Source organism: Canis aureus, chromosome 12, assembly GCF_053574225.1.
Source record: "Canis aureus isolate CA01 chromosome 12, VMU_Caureus_v.1.0, whole genome shotgun sequence".
Classification (NCBI taxonomy): Eukaryota; Metazoa; Chordata; class Mammalia; order Carnivora; family Canidae; genus Canis; species Canis aureus.
In genome coordinates this window covers 7001212-7016299 of record NC_135622.1, presented here as the reverse complement: position 1 = coordinate 7016299, position 15088 = coordinate 7001212, and the positions used below count along the sequence as shown (strand labels likewise).

The following is a 15088-nucleotide window of genomic DNA, read 5'->3' as shown; positions in this document are numbered from 1 at the left end:
GAGAAGTCAGATTCTGGGGTCCCCCTAACCATAGGGAATTGCTATGCAAGGGATATGGGAGCCCTGCGTCTGAGAGACCAGGAGCTCGAGAGCCCTGCTGTGGTGGCTGCACTGCCTTTCCCGCAGCACCTGGCCGATCCTTCAGCTGCCATCCAGAGGCTAATCTGCACTTTTGGCTCTTGTTGAGGAAATATAAAGCAACAAAGTGTAAACAGCAACAGCCAATGGCAGGGAGCTGTTCCTCTCCACCTCCTTTCAGCCAAAGCCCTGCCACTCAGCGGCACCCCTTCCCTCCCCCAGCGAGACTATTACCTGAGCCAAACCTGCTTTGGGCAGAAAAGAATCCTACAACCTCTGTTTTTGGGTCGCAGTTGCCCGGATGCTCAGCTACCCTCTCTAGAGACAGAGCGACCCTGTGTTTTGGTCCCTCCCCGCTCCAGAGTATGCACTTTGAACTTCCTGCTATCTGCCTTAAAGTGACAAACTCCTCCTGGTGAACGGAGAAACTAGCAACAGACTCAAAGCAAGTCGTGCTCTAAAAGCTTAAACGAAGAACATCTACCTTTCAGAAGATGTGTTAAAACAGATCCCAGTGCCCTCATCTCCGTCTCCACCCCACTCTCACCTCACAGATTGGCTCTTTGGTTCCAGGCTGCTGGCTGCTGGTAGGAATTTACTTAAAACACTGGTGCTCTAAGCTGGCTGCTGGGGTTCAGGGAATTTCTACTTAGAGGAGCTTATAGTTTAGCAGAGAAGACCAAACACAAACAGATACTTTCAATAAAATAGAAATAGATTTTATTTTTAAGATTTTATTTATTTATTCATGAGAGACACAGAGAGAGAGGCAGAGACATAGGCAAAGGGAGAAACAGGCTCCCTGGGGGAACTCTGTCCCAGGACCCTGAGATCCTAACCTGAAGGCAGACGCTCAACCAGTGAGCCATCCAGACATTCCCAGAAATACTTTTTAAAAGTGCTTTCTCAGGGCACCTAGGTGGCTCAGGTGGTTGAGGGTGGGCTCTCCATTTGGTTCAGGTCATGATCTCAGGGTCCTGAGATTCAGCCCCACCTAGAGTTCCTGCTTAGGGAGTCTGCTTCTCTCCCTCTGCCCCTCCCTTGGGTGCTCTCCCTCTCTTTCTCAAATAAATTAATGATTTTTTTTGAAGTGCTTTCTCTCACACAGTCAAATAAGTAATTAAAAACATAAAATATCCACTTTTAAAATAGAATTTAATTTTTTTCAAATATAAAATCATGCAGAATAGGCCAGTGTAATGGATGTAAGCTATCACACACCGAGTCAAAATTAGGGTTTATCCAACCCAGGAGTCTGTTTTGACAGATGTGAGGGGTTTTTTGAGAGATTTGTGGATGCCCACTATTTTTTTAACCTTCTTCCTACTCCCTCAGTCAACTTGGGTCAAGATGGTATGATGTCAGTAACATCAGCCCTGGGTTTTGACCTGCTGGGCTCACCCCCAAAGTATCCTTCATGGACCAGTAATTATCATTTCTCAAGGGCTCACTTGTATGGTTCAAAGAACCTGGTGGGAATGAACCCATATAATTTCTTAGCAATCCCATAAGGCAAGTACTATCATCACCTCCATTTTCCCAGTAAGTGGAAAGGCAAGGATGCAACCCAGGCAGTTTAACTTATAAATGAGTTATTTGTAAATCAGGATAATTTTGAATGCACTCCAGATGCCTAGATATAGGAAAACAGGTGAATACTTTTATAGACTGAATATTAATCTCTCCCTTACTGAATCAATATCACAATTTCAGAACAATGCACGAATAACTTTTAAAACCTAATGTTTTATTTTATTTTTTTAAAAGATTTATTTATTTATTTATGATAGGCATAGAGAGAAAGAGAGGCAGAGATTCAGGAGGAGGGAGAAGCAGGCTCCATGTCGGGAGCCTGATGCAGGACTCATCCCGGGACTCCAGGATCGTGCCCTGGGCCAAAGGCAGGCGCCAAACCGCTGAGCCACCCAGGGATCCCCAAAACCTAATGTTTTATTTTATTTTTTTTTAATTTTTTTATGATAGTTACAGAGAGAGAGAGAGGCAGAGACACAGGCAGAGGGAGAAGCAGGCTCCATGCACCGGGAGCCCGATGTGGGATTCGATCCCGGGTCTCCAGGATCGCGCCCTGGGCCAAAGGCAGGCGCCAAACCGCTGCACCACCCAGGGATCCCAAACCTAATGTTTTAAAATGTAATTTTAGGTGGCTCCGGCAGAAGGTCCACGCGGAAGGGGCTGCGCGGCCGGGAGCACAGGGCGCTGGGACACAGCCCAGGATCCGGCCTCCCCCCGGGGACAGGCAGAGGCCGGGAGGGCCCAGGACAGCAAGGACGCTCCTGCCCGGAGCTGAGCAGATCAGCAGCCCCGCCACCGGAGCATCCAGGCCCTGCAGACAGAGAGCTTGGTAGTTACTGCGGGAGATGAATCCAGGGCTGGGGAGCTGGCCGCCACCACTGTTGTAGTTCCTCCTGGGGCCTCACAAGATAAACAAACCCCACTGAGCTTCACAGTGGCCTCACTGGATAAACAGGTTAAACATCTCTAATGGTTAAACCATTAGAGATGTTTACATGTTAAACATCTCTAATGGTTAAACCATTAGCCAGCCTTATTAAAAAGAAGAGAGAGAAGACTCAAATTAATAAAATCATGGATGAGAAAAGAGAGATCACTACCAACACCAAGGAAATACAAACGATTTTAAAAACATATGAGCAGCTTTACGCCAATAAATTAGGCAATCTAGAAGAAATGGACACATTTCTGGAAAGCCACAAACTACCAAAACTGGAACTGGAAGAAATAGAAAACCTGAACAGGCCAATAACCAGGGAGGAAATTGAAGCAGTCATCAAAAACCTCCCAAGACACAAAAGTCCAGGGCCAGATGGCTTCCCTGGGGAATTCTATCAAACGTTTAAAGAAGAAACCATACCTATTCTACTAAAGCTGTGCTGAAAGATACAAAGGGACGGAATACTTCCAAACTCGCTTTATGAGGCCAGCATCACCTTAATTCCAAAAAAAGACAAGACCCCACCAAAAAGGAGAATTACACACCAATATCCCTGATGAACACGGATGCAAAAATTCTCAACAAGATACTAGCCAATAGGATACAACAGTACATTAAGAAGATTATTCACCATGACCAAGTAGGATTTATCCCTGGGATGCAAGGCTAGTTCAACACTCGTAAAACGATCAACGTGATTCATCATATCAGCAAGAGAAAAAGCAAGAACCATATGATCCTCTCAATAGATGCAGAGAAAGCATTTGACAAAATACAGCATCCATTCCTGATCAAAACTCTTCAGAGTGTAGGGATAGAGGGAACATTCTACAACATCTTAAAAGCCATCTACGAAAAGCCCACAGCAAATATCATTCTCAATGGGGAAGCACTGGGAGCCTTTCCCCTAAGATCAGGAACAAGACAGGGATGTCCACTCTTACCACTGCTATTCAACATTGTACTGGAAGTCCTAGCCTCAGCAATCAGACAACAAAAAGAAATAAAAGGCTTTCAAATTGGCAAAGAAGAAGTCAAACTCTCCCTCTTCATAGATGACATGATACTCTACATAGAAAATCCAAAAGATTCCACCCCAAGATTGCTAGAACTCATACAGCAATTTGGCAGTGTGGCAAAGTACAAAATCTATGCCCAGAAGTCAGTGGCATTTCTATACACCAACAATGACACTGAGGAAAGAGAAATTAAGGAGTCAATCCCATTTACAATTGCACCCAAAAGCATAAGATACCTAGGAATAAACCTATCCAAAGAGGTAAAGGATCTATACCCTAAAAACTATAGAACACTTCTGAAAGGAATTGAGGAAGACACAAAGAGATGGAAAAATATTCCATGCTCGTGGTTTGGAAGAATTAATATTTGAAAATGTCAATGTTACCCAGGGCAATTTACACGTTTAATGCAATCCCTATCAAAATACCATGGACTTTCTTCAGAGAGTTAGAACAAATTATTTTAAGATTTGTGTGGCATCAGAAAAGACCCCAAATAGGGGAATATTAAAAAAGAAAACCATAGCTGGGAGCATCACAATGCCAGATTTCAGGTTGTACTACAAAGCTGTGATCACCAAGACAGTGTGGTACTGGCACAAAAACAGACACATAGATCAATGGAACAGAATAGAGAATCCAGAAGTGGACACTGAACTTTATGGTCAACTAATATTCGACAAAGGAGGAAAGACTATCCACTGGAAAAAAGTCTCTTCAATAAATGGTGCTGGGAAAATTGGACATCCACATGCAGAAGAATGCAACTAGACCACTCTCTTTCACCATACACAAAGATAAACTCAAAATGGATGAAAGATCTAAATGTGAGACAAGATTCCATCAAAATCCTGGAGGAGAACACAGGCAACACCCTTTTTGAACTGGCCACAGTAACTTCTTGCAAGATACATCCACGAAGGCAAAAGAAACAAAAGCAAAAATGAACTATTGGGACTTCATCAAGATAAGAAGCTTTTGCACAGCAAAGGATACAGTCAACAAAACTCAAAGACAACCTACAGAATGGGAGAAGATATTTGCAAATGACATATCAGATAAAGGGCTAGTTTCCAAGATCTATAAAGAACTTCTTAAACTCAACACCAAAGAAACAAACAATCCAATCATGAAATGGGCAAAAGACATGAACAGAAATCTCACAGAGGAAGACATAGACATGGCCAACATGCATATGAGAAAATGCTCTGCATCACTTGCCATCAGGGAAATACAAATCAAAAGCACAATGCGATACCACCTCACACCAGTGAGAATGGGGGAAATTAACAAGGCAGGAAACAACAAATGTTGGAGAGGATGCGGATAGTCTTTCTTTATTGAGATATAATTGACATATATTAGTTTTAGATATACAGCATAGTGATTCAATGATTATATTGGGAAATGACCACAATAAGTCTAGTTTACATCCAGTAGTTTTGCTTGTTCTTGAACTTCATTTAAATAGAATTATATAGTAGGGGCACCTGGGTACCTCAGTCAGTTGGGCATCCAACTTTTGGTCTTGACTCAAGTCTTGATCTCACGGTCTTGAGTTCAAGCCCTGAGTTGGGCTCTGTGCTAGGCATGGAGTCTATTTAAAAATAAAAGAATAAATAATAGAATTATACAGTATGTATGCTTTGTGCTTGGAATCATTATACAACTTAATGTTTTTAAGATTTACCCAAGTGGTTTTCATGTATCAGTAGTTTGCTCTTTTTTTCCCCTATGAATATACAATTTGTTTATTATTGCTTCTATTATGAACATTTGGATTAATTCACTTTTTGGTGTCATGAAGAAGGCCTTTCATTCTTGTACAAGTCTGTGTGTGTGTGTGTGTGTGTGTGTGTGTGTGTGTGAGGGAACATATCACTCTCATTTTACTAGTGTGCCTGAGTGGAATTGCTGGGTCATATGTTTAATTCTATTTGAAAATGCAGAAGTTTTCAGAAGTTTTATACAGCTACTAGCAACATAAGGAAGTTCCAGTAGTTACATAGTTTCTCAATCCTTGGTACTGTTAACCATTTGTGTGGGTGTGTGATATTACATGGGGTTTTAAGTTTGAATTTCCCTGATGACTAATGATGTTGAAATTCTTTCTATTTAATTTCTTGGTCATTTGTGTATCTTTTTTTTTTTTTTTTTGCAAAGCATTTGTGAAAATCTTTTGCTCATTTTTAAAAGCTGGGTTGTATTATTATTGAGTTAAGAGTTCTTTGTGTAATCTGCTTACAGATACTTTTGCAGAACTATGCATTTCAAATATTTTCTCCCAGTCTCTGACATAACTTTTCACTTTCTTAATTGTGTCTTTTGATGAGAAGTTTTAAATTTTGATGAAATCTATTTAACAGTTTTTCTTTTATGGTTAGTACTTTTTGCTACCATTTAAGAAATCTTCGTGTATCCTAAGCTCCTATAGCTCCTTGTGTTTCCAGCTAGATGATTTTTAAATTTAGATCTATGATCCATTTTAAATTAATATGAATGGAATAAGTGTAAGGGTCATGGTGAATTTCTTTCTATCTGAATATTGGGTTCTTCCAGCAGCATTTATTTTAAGACTTTTCTTCCTCCTTGAATGGCACTGGTGTCTTTGTATGCGGCATATTGGTCATATACATGTGAACCTATATTTGGACTCTGTTCTGTTACATTGATCTATTTATTTATCCTTCTATCCTTATAACTTAACCCCATTGATCTATTTGTTTATACTTTTACCTATACCATATTGTATTAATTATTTACCCTCTTCTAAAATTTTATATATATATATATTACATTGAATACGTAGACCAACCTAGGGAGAACAGACATCCTAACAATTGAATATTCTAATCTGTAAAATAGACTATCTTTCCTTTTATTAGGTCTTTGATTTCTCTCTGTGTTGTTTCATAAATTTCACTGTGGAATCTTGCACATTTTATTTAGTCTTATGTATTTTATTTTTAAAATCCTATTGTAAATGGAATTATTTTTACATTTTCTTTTTTTTTTAAAGATTTTATTTACTTATTCATGAGAGACACAGAGAGAGGCAGAGACATAGGCAGAGGGAGAAGCAGACTCCCTCTGGGAAGTCCGACACAGGACTCCATCCCAGGACCCCAGGATCCCTGGGATCACGACCTGAGCCAAAGGCAGATGCTCAACCACTGAGTTATCCAGGTGCCTCTTGTTTTTACATTTTCATCTTCCATTTGTTTGTTGCAAGTATGAAGAAATACAATTTGTATATTGACTTTGTATTACATAGCCTTGCTAAACTCACTTGTTACTTCCAGGAGTTTATAGGTTCCTTGGATAGTCTATGTATACAATCAAGTCATTTATGAATAATGGGTTACTGTTTTTTTTTTCAAATTTATTATTTTTAAATTTTTTTCTCTCCTCATTGCATTGGTTAGGATCTCTATTATGGTACTGAATAGAAGTGGTGATGATAGAAATATTCACTATCTTATCATTAAGTGTGATGTGATTTGTATGCTTTAGGCAAATTATCTTATCAAATTGAGGAAGTTTCTATTCTTAGCTAAGAATTTTTATTATGAATGGGGCTGAATTTTATAAAATACTTTTTCCGTATCTACTTACATGATCCTATTGTTAAAATTATATTGATTTTTTACTTTTATTTTTTAAGAAGAGTTTGAGAGAGATAGAATGAGTAGGGGGAGAGGCAAAAGAAGAAGTAGATTCCCTGCTGAGCAGGGAGCCTGATGTGGGGCTCAATCCCAGGACTCCGAGATCATAACCTGAGCCAAAGGCAGACACTTAACCAACTGAGCCACCCAGGTGCCCTTTAAATGATTTTTTTTAATGTTAAGCAAACTATGTCTTTCTAGAATAAACTCCCATAACCATGATGTGTGTAATTCTTATATAACATTGTATTTGATTTGTTAAAATTTCACTTAGATGGAAATTTTTTCCATCTATATTTTAAAGGGATATTGCTCTACTTTTTTTTTTCTTGTAATGTCCTTAATAGATTTTGATATCAAGGTTATGCTGGCCTGTCTGAAAGATTCTGTATAGAATCGTTGATCTTTTTTCTTTAAAGGTTTGGTAGCATTTACTAGTGTAGCCATCTGGATCGATCAGGTGTTTCTATTGTTGGAATGTTTTAAATTATGGTTTTAATTTCATTAAAAGAGAATTATTCAAATTTTCTCTCTTCTTGTGCCAGTTTCTGTAAGTAGTGTTTTTCTAGAAAGTTGCCTATTTCATATAGGTTGTCAAATGTGTTAACATAGTTATTCGTGACATCTTTTTTTTTTTTAAGAGAGTGAGACAGAGAAAGAGAGAGAGAGAGAGAGTGCATGCATGGGAATGAAGAGGGGGAGGGGCTGAGGGATAGGGAGAGAGAATCTTAAGTAGGCTCTATGCCCAGCAATGAGCTGACACAGGACTCGATATCACAACCCTGAGATCGAGACCTGAGCCATATCAAGGTTTGGATGTTTAACTGACTGATCCACCCAGACACTCCCTTCCTATTATTCCTTTAAAATATGTGGCATCTAGAGTGATATTACCTCTGTCATTCCTAATATTAGATATTTGTTTTTCTCATTCTTCTTTTTCCTTGATCAATTAAGTCAATTTTTAAATCTTTTCAAAGAACTGTCTTTTGGCTCCATTGACATTCTCTGTTCTATATCTCTTTTCTATTTCATTAATTTCTGATTTTATATTTATTATTTCCTTCTTTTTACTTTGCTCTTTTTTTAGCTTGTAGAGATACTTAATTTATCAAATCTCCATTTGAGAACTATTACAGCTACATCCACAAATTTTTGTATGTTGTATTTTAATAACTGTTCCTTTTAAAATATTTTCAAACTTCCACTGTAATTTCATCTTTGATGAATGGATTATGTAGAAGTGACTTAATTTTCACATGATTTTGGTTTTTCTAGATATTTTGTTATTGATTTCTAGTTTAAATTTGTTGTCATTAGAGAATGTAATTTGTATAACGTTAATCCTTTGAAAGTGATTACTAGTTTTATGGCCTAGAATGGGGCATATTGTATTCAATATTTCATATACATTTGAAAAGACTGTAACCTGTAGCTATTAAGTATGGTGTTCTGCAAGTGATATGTTAAGTTGCTTGATATTGCTATTCAAATGTTCTATATCCTCACCAATGTTTTGTCTGCTTGTTCTATTGATTATTGAGGAGACATTAAAATCTCCACATATAATTCTAAATTTTTCTTTCCCATACAATTCTGTCCATTGTTTGCTTCATAAATTTTGAAGTTATGTTGTTAGGTATGTACACATTTAGGATTATGTCTTCTTCCTATGGAATTAATCTTCTAATTATTATAAATTTCCTTCTTTTTTTCATTTCTTCCTTAAAATTTACTTTGACAGTTATTAATATAGCCACATCAATTTTTATATGGTTACTTTTTACATGGGATATATTTTCTCATTATTTTATTTCCAATTACTTAAATCAATTATATATTTTTTTCTTTTTGAATATGTTTAATTTTAGCTTTAAAAATATCATATTTAGTTTCTTTTTTAATTTAAATTTAATTAGCCAACATATAGTACATAATTAGTTTCAGATATAGTGTTCAATAATTCATCAGTTGCATATAACACCCAGTGCTCATCACATCTCATGCCCTCCTTAATGCCCATCACCCAATTACCCCACCCCTACACTCCTCCCCTCCAGCAACCGTCCGTTTGTTTCCTATAGTTAAGAATCTCTCCTGACTTTTCTCCCTATCTTCTGACGACTTCCCATTCAATTTTCCCTCCCTACCCCATGATCCTCTGCATTGTTTCTTATATTCCACATATGAATGAAACCGTATAATTGTCTTTCTCCGGTTGACTTATTTCACTCAGCATAATACCTTCCAGTTCTATCCATGTTGAATCAAATGGTAAGTATTCATCTTTTCCTATGGCTGACTAATATTCCATTGTATATATACACCACATCTTTTTTATCCACTTATCTGTCAATGGACAACTGGGCTCTTTCATAGTTAGGCTATTGTAGACATTGCTGCTATGAACATTGGGGTACAGGTGCTCCTTTGGATCACGACATTTGTATCTTTGGGGTAAATCCCTAGTAATGCAATTGCTGAGTTGTAGGGTAGCTCTATTTTTAACTACTTGAGGAACCTCCATACTGCTTTCTGGAGGGGCTGTACCAGTTTACATTCCCACCAGCAGTGTGAGAGGGTTCCTCTTTCTTCACAACCTCACCAACATTTGTTGTTTCCTGACTTGTTAATTTTAACTGTTCTAAGTGGTGTGAGGTGGTATCTCATTTGGTTTTGATTTGTATTTCCCTGATGTGGAGTATTTTTTTCATGTGTCGGCCATTTGTATGTCTTCTTTGGAGAAATGTCTGTTCATGTCTTTTGCCCATTTCTTTAATGGATTATTTTTTCTTTGGGTGTTGAGTGTGATTAGTTATTTATAGATCTTGGAGACTAGCCCTTATCTGATACGTCATTTGCAAATATCTTCTCCCATTCTGTAAGTTGTCTTTTAGTTTTTTTTTACTGTTTGCTTTGTTGTGCAGAACCTTTTTTCCCCATAGTTCAGTTTGTTTCCCATGCCTTAGGAGATGTGTTTAAGCAAGAAGTTGCTACAGCCAAGATTAAAGAGGTGGCTGCCTGTGTTCTCCTCTAGGATTTTAATGGATTCCTATCTCACATTGAGGTCTTTCTTCCATTTTGAGTTTATTTTGTGTATGGTGTAAGAAAATGGTCCAGTTTCATTCTTCTACATGTGGCTGTCCAATATTCCCAACACTGTTTATTGAAGAGATTGTCCTTTTTCCATTGGATATTCTTTCCTACTTTGTTGAAGATTAGTTGACTATAGAGTTGTGGGTCCATTTCTGGGTTCTCTATTCTGTTCCATTGGTCTATGCATCTGTTTTTGTGCCAGTACCACACTGTCTTGATGATAACAGCTTTGAAATATAGCTCAAAGTCTGGAATTTTGATGCCCCCAGCTTTGGTTTTCTTTTTCAACCTTCCCCTATTTGAGGTCTTTTGTGGTTCCATACAAATTTTAGGATTGTTTGTTCTAGCTTTGTGAAAAATGTTGATGGTATTTTGATAAGAATTGCATTGAATGCGTACATTGCTGTAGGTAGTATAGACATTTTAACAATATTTGTTCTTCCAATCCATGAGCATGGAATATTTTTCCACCTCTTTGTGTCTTCCTCAATGTCTCTCAGAAATGTGCTGTAGTTTTTAGGGTATAGATCCATTACCTCTTTGGTTAGGTTTATTCCTAGGTATTTTATGGTTTTGGGTGCAATTGTAAATGGGATAAATTCCTTAATTTCTCTTTCTTCTGTCTCCTTGTTAGCGTATAGAAATGCAACTGATTTTTGTACATTCATTTTTATATCCTGCCACATTGCTGAATTGCTGCATGAGTTCTAGCAATTTTGGGGTGGAGTCTTTTTGGGTTTTCTACATGGAGTATCATATTATCTGCAGAGTGAGTTTGACTTCTTTATTGCCAGTTTGAATGCCTTTTATTTCTTTTTATTGTTTAATTGCTGAGGTTAAGGCTACTACCATGTTGAACAACAGTGGTGAGAGTGGGCATCCCTGTATTGTTCCTGATCTTAGAGGAAAAGCTCTCAGTTTTTCCCCATTGAGAATGATATTCGCTGTGGGCTTTTCATAGATGGCTTTTATGATATTGAGGTATGTTCCCTCTATCCCTACACTTTGAAGAGTTTTAATCAAGAAAGGATGCTGTATTTTGTCAAATGCTTTTTCTACATGTATTGAGAGGGTCATATGATTGTTGTTTTTATTAATGTAGTGTATCGCATTGATTGATTTGGAAGTGTTGGACCACCCTTGCATCCAGGAATAAATCCTACTTGGTCATGGTGAATAATCCTTTTAATGTACTGTTGGAACCTATTGGCTAGTATCTTGGTGCAAATTTTGGCATCCATGTTCATCAGGGAAGTTAGTTTTTAGTTTTTCTTTTTGGTGAGATCTTTGTCTGGTTTTGAGATCTAGGTAATGCTGGCCTTATAGGATGAATCCTTTATGTGTAATTTTAGTTTGCGTAACTGAGACTTTTCTAATTTTTTGAGAAAGGCTTGTATTGCTATGTACTTCCCTCTTATGACCACCTTTGCTGTATCCAAAAGGTTTTGAACAGTTGTGTTTTCATTTTCATTTGTTTCTATGAGTTTTTAAAATTCTTCTTTAATTTCTTGGATGAACCATTCATCCTTTAGTAGGATGTTCTTTAACTCCAAGTATTTAAATTCTTTCCCAGTTTCTTCTTGTGATTAAATTTAAGTTCAAAAGCACTGTGGTCTCAAAATATGCAGGGAATAATCTCAGTCTTTTGGTACCAGTTGAGACTTGATTTGTGACCCAGTATGTGATCTATTCTGGAGAATATTCCATGTGCGCTCAAGAAGGATGTGGATTCTGTTGCCATAGGATGGAATGCTCTGAACATATCTGTGAAGTCCATCTGGTCCAGTGTTTCATTCAAAGTCTTTGTTCCATTGTTGATCTTCTGCTTAGATTATCTTTCCATTGCTGTGAGTGGGGTGTTATTATGTGTATGTGTAATATGTGTTATTACGACTATGTTTCTTTAATTTTGCTATTAGTTGTTTTATATAATTGCTTCCAAGTTAGGAGCACGAATACTTATAATTGTTAGATTTTCTTGTTGTATAGAGCCTTTAAGTATGATATAGTGTCCCTCTTCATCCCTCACTACAGTCTTTGGTTTAAAATCTAGTTTGTCTGATATGAGGATTGCTACTCCAGGCTTCGTTTGATGTCTATTGGCATAGTAAATGGTTCTCCATCCCCTCACTTTCAATCTGGAAGTGTCTTTGGATCTAAAATGAGTATTTTGTAGAGAGCATGTGAATGGATGGGTCTTGCTTTTTTATCCAACTTGATGCCCTGTGTCTTTTGATTGTAGCATTTAACCCACTTACATTCAGACTAACTATTTAACGATATCAATTTAGTGCCCTTGTATTACCTGTAAAGTCCCTGTTTCTGTAGATTGTCTCTGTTTCTTTCTGGTCTAATGTTATTTTTGGACTCTTTCTTCACTTACAGGATCCTCTTAAAATTTCTTGCAGGGTTAGTTTAGTGATCACAAATTCTTTTAGTTTCTATTTGTCTTGGAAGTTCTTTATCTCTCCTTTTCTGAATGACAGTCTTGCTAGATAAAGTATCCTTGGCTACATGTTTTTTTCATTTAGTACCCTGGTCTGCCAGGTTTCTGTGGTTAAGTCTGTTGCCAGTCTAATGTTTCTACCATTGCAGGTTACAGAGTTCTTATCTTAAACTGCTTTCAGGATTTTCTCTTTATCTCTGACATTTGCGAGCTTCACTAGTATATGTTGGGGTACTGATCTATTTTTATTGAGGTGGCTGCCTCTTGGGTTTGAATTCCTGTCTCCTTCCCCAGATTAGGGAAGTTCTCAGCTATGATTTGCTCAAATATACCTTCTGCCCCTCTCTCTTTTTCCTCTTCCTCTGGGACCTCAGTAATTCTAATACTGTTTTTGCTTTGTGCTATCACTGATTTTTTGAAGCCTCTCTTCATGGTCCATTAGTCGTTTTTCTCTCTTTCCCTCATCTTCCTTCCTTTCCATCCATTTGTCTTCTATATCACTGATTCTCTCTTCTGCCTCATTTACCAAGCTGTAAAAGCATCCATTTTAGACTGCCTCTCGGTTAAAACATTTTTAATTTTGGCCTACTTAGAGAATCTCTTAGTGCAGAAATAAAATCTCGTGCCTTTATCTTTTTTCAAGCCCAGCTAGTAACTTTATAATCGTTATCCTGAATTCTAGCTTTGATATTTTACTTATATCCATAGTGATTATATCTGTGGAAGAAAGTATTACCTCTGCTTCTTTCTTTTGTTGTGAAATCCTCCTTCTAGTCATTTTTCCCAGAAAAGAATGAATGAGAGAACAAAATAAAAAATACCCACCATGAGCCAAGCAAAATCATATTAGACAAATCTGAAGAGGTCAGAAACCAAAAAAAGAAAAGAAAAAAGAAAAAGGAGAGAATATAATCTCCCAGGTGGACAAAACAGGGTGATCCACTTGATCCTGGGTATATTTTGGTTTGTTAGAAGACACTAAATCCCAAAATTGTGAAGAAAGTGTAAAATACACACACACACACACACACACACATATAATTGAATACAGTGAAAGGAAGCTAAAAATTAAGAATATATAAACTTAAATGGAAAAATGAAAGTTAAAAACACTGAAAGAGTTGATAATAACTAAATAGGAAAAAAGGAAAAAGAAAAGGAAATGTTTACAATGAAAAAAAATCATGAGAAAAAAACCTGGAATTCTATATACTATTTTCCCCTAGTGCTGGAGTTTTTCAGTCCTGTGTGCTGCATAAATTTGGTATTTGCCTGATGTTCCAGTTGGTCTTCAGCAAAGGGGCCCGCTGTGCTGATTCTCAGGTGTCTTTGTCTGAGTGAAGTTGAATTGCCCTTGCCAGGGGGTCTGGCTCTGTGTAAACTGCTTCTGGAAAAAAAAAAACAAACAAAAAAAAACTGCTTCTGGTTGCTCTATGTGGTTTTTGTTCCCTGAAGGCTTTTTGTACTACTTTAAAGGATGAAAATAACGCTGAATAGTCAGGGGAATATTGAAAAAGAAAACCAGAGCCAGGGGCATCACAATGCCAGATTTCAAGTTGTACTACAAAGCTGTGATCATCAAGACAGTATGGTACTGGCACAAAAACAGACACGTAGGGAAGCCCAGGTGGCTCAGCGGTTTAGCACTGCTTTCAGCCTAGGGTGTGATCCTAAAGACCTAGGATTGATTCCCACATTGGGCTCTCTGTATGGAGCCTGTATCTCCCTGTGTCTGTGTTTCTCTCCCTCTGTGTCACTCATGAATAAATAAAATCTTTTTTTTAAGATTTTATTTATTTATTAATGAGAGACACACATAGAGAGAGACAGAGACACAGGCAGAGGGAGAAGCAGGCTCCATGCAGGGAGCCTGATGTGGGACTTGATCCCGGGTCTCCAGAATCATGCCCTGGGCTGAAGGCGGCACTAAACCACTGAGCCACCAGGGCTGCCCAATAAATAAAATCTTTAAAAACAAAACAGACACATAGATCAATGGAACAGAATAGAGAACCCAGAAATGGGCCCTCAACTCATGGTCAACTAATATTTGACAAAGCAGGGAAAACTATCCGCTGGATAAAGGACAGTCTCTTCAATAAATGGTGCTGGAAAAATTGGACAGCCACATGCAGAAGAGTGAAACTGGACCATTCTCTTACACCATACAAAAGATAAACTCAAGATGGATGAAAGATCTAAATGTGAGATAAGAATCCATCAAAATCCTAAAGGAGAACACAGGCAACACCCTTTTTGAAGTTGGCCACAGCAACTTCTTGCAAGATACATCTATGAAGGCAGGGGAAAC

The 15088-nt window shown here is 37.7% G+C and overlaps 1 protein-coding gene and 1 long non-coding RNA gene across 3 annotated transcripts in view; one reads left to right on the top strand and one right to left on the bottom strand.

Moving 5' to 3' along the window:
* FMO5 (flavin containing dimethylaniline monoxygenase 5) overlaps positions 1-466 on the bottom strand; it is a 32912-nt gene extending 32446 nt beyond the window's left edge. Inside the window, exon 1 of one of the 2 annotated variants that reach the window (XM_077842575.1) lies at positions 313-466. The gene's annotated coding sequence lies outside the window, so the exon portion shown is untranslated. Of the gene's footprint in view, positions 1-129; positions 269-312 lie in introns of those variants that run through there. The other variant, XM_077842576.1, reaches the window with a different exon arrangement.
* Positions 352-8811, top strand: LOC144280488 (uncharacterized). Its single transcript, XR_013348894.1, has 2 exons — positions 352-665; positions 2240-8811. It is a non-coding gene; the product is annotated as an uncharacterized LOC144280488 (long non-coding RNA).
* Positions 8812-15088: the final 6277 nt, after the last annotated feature.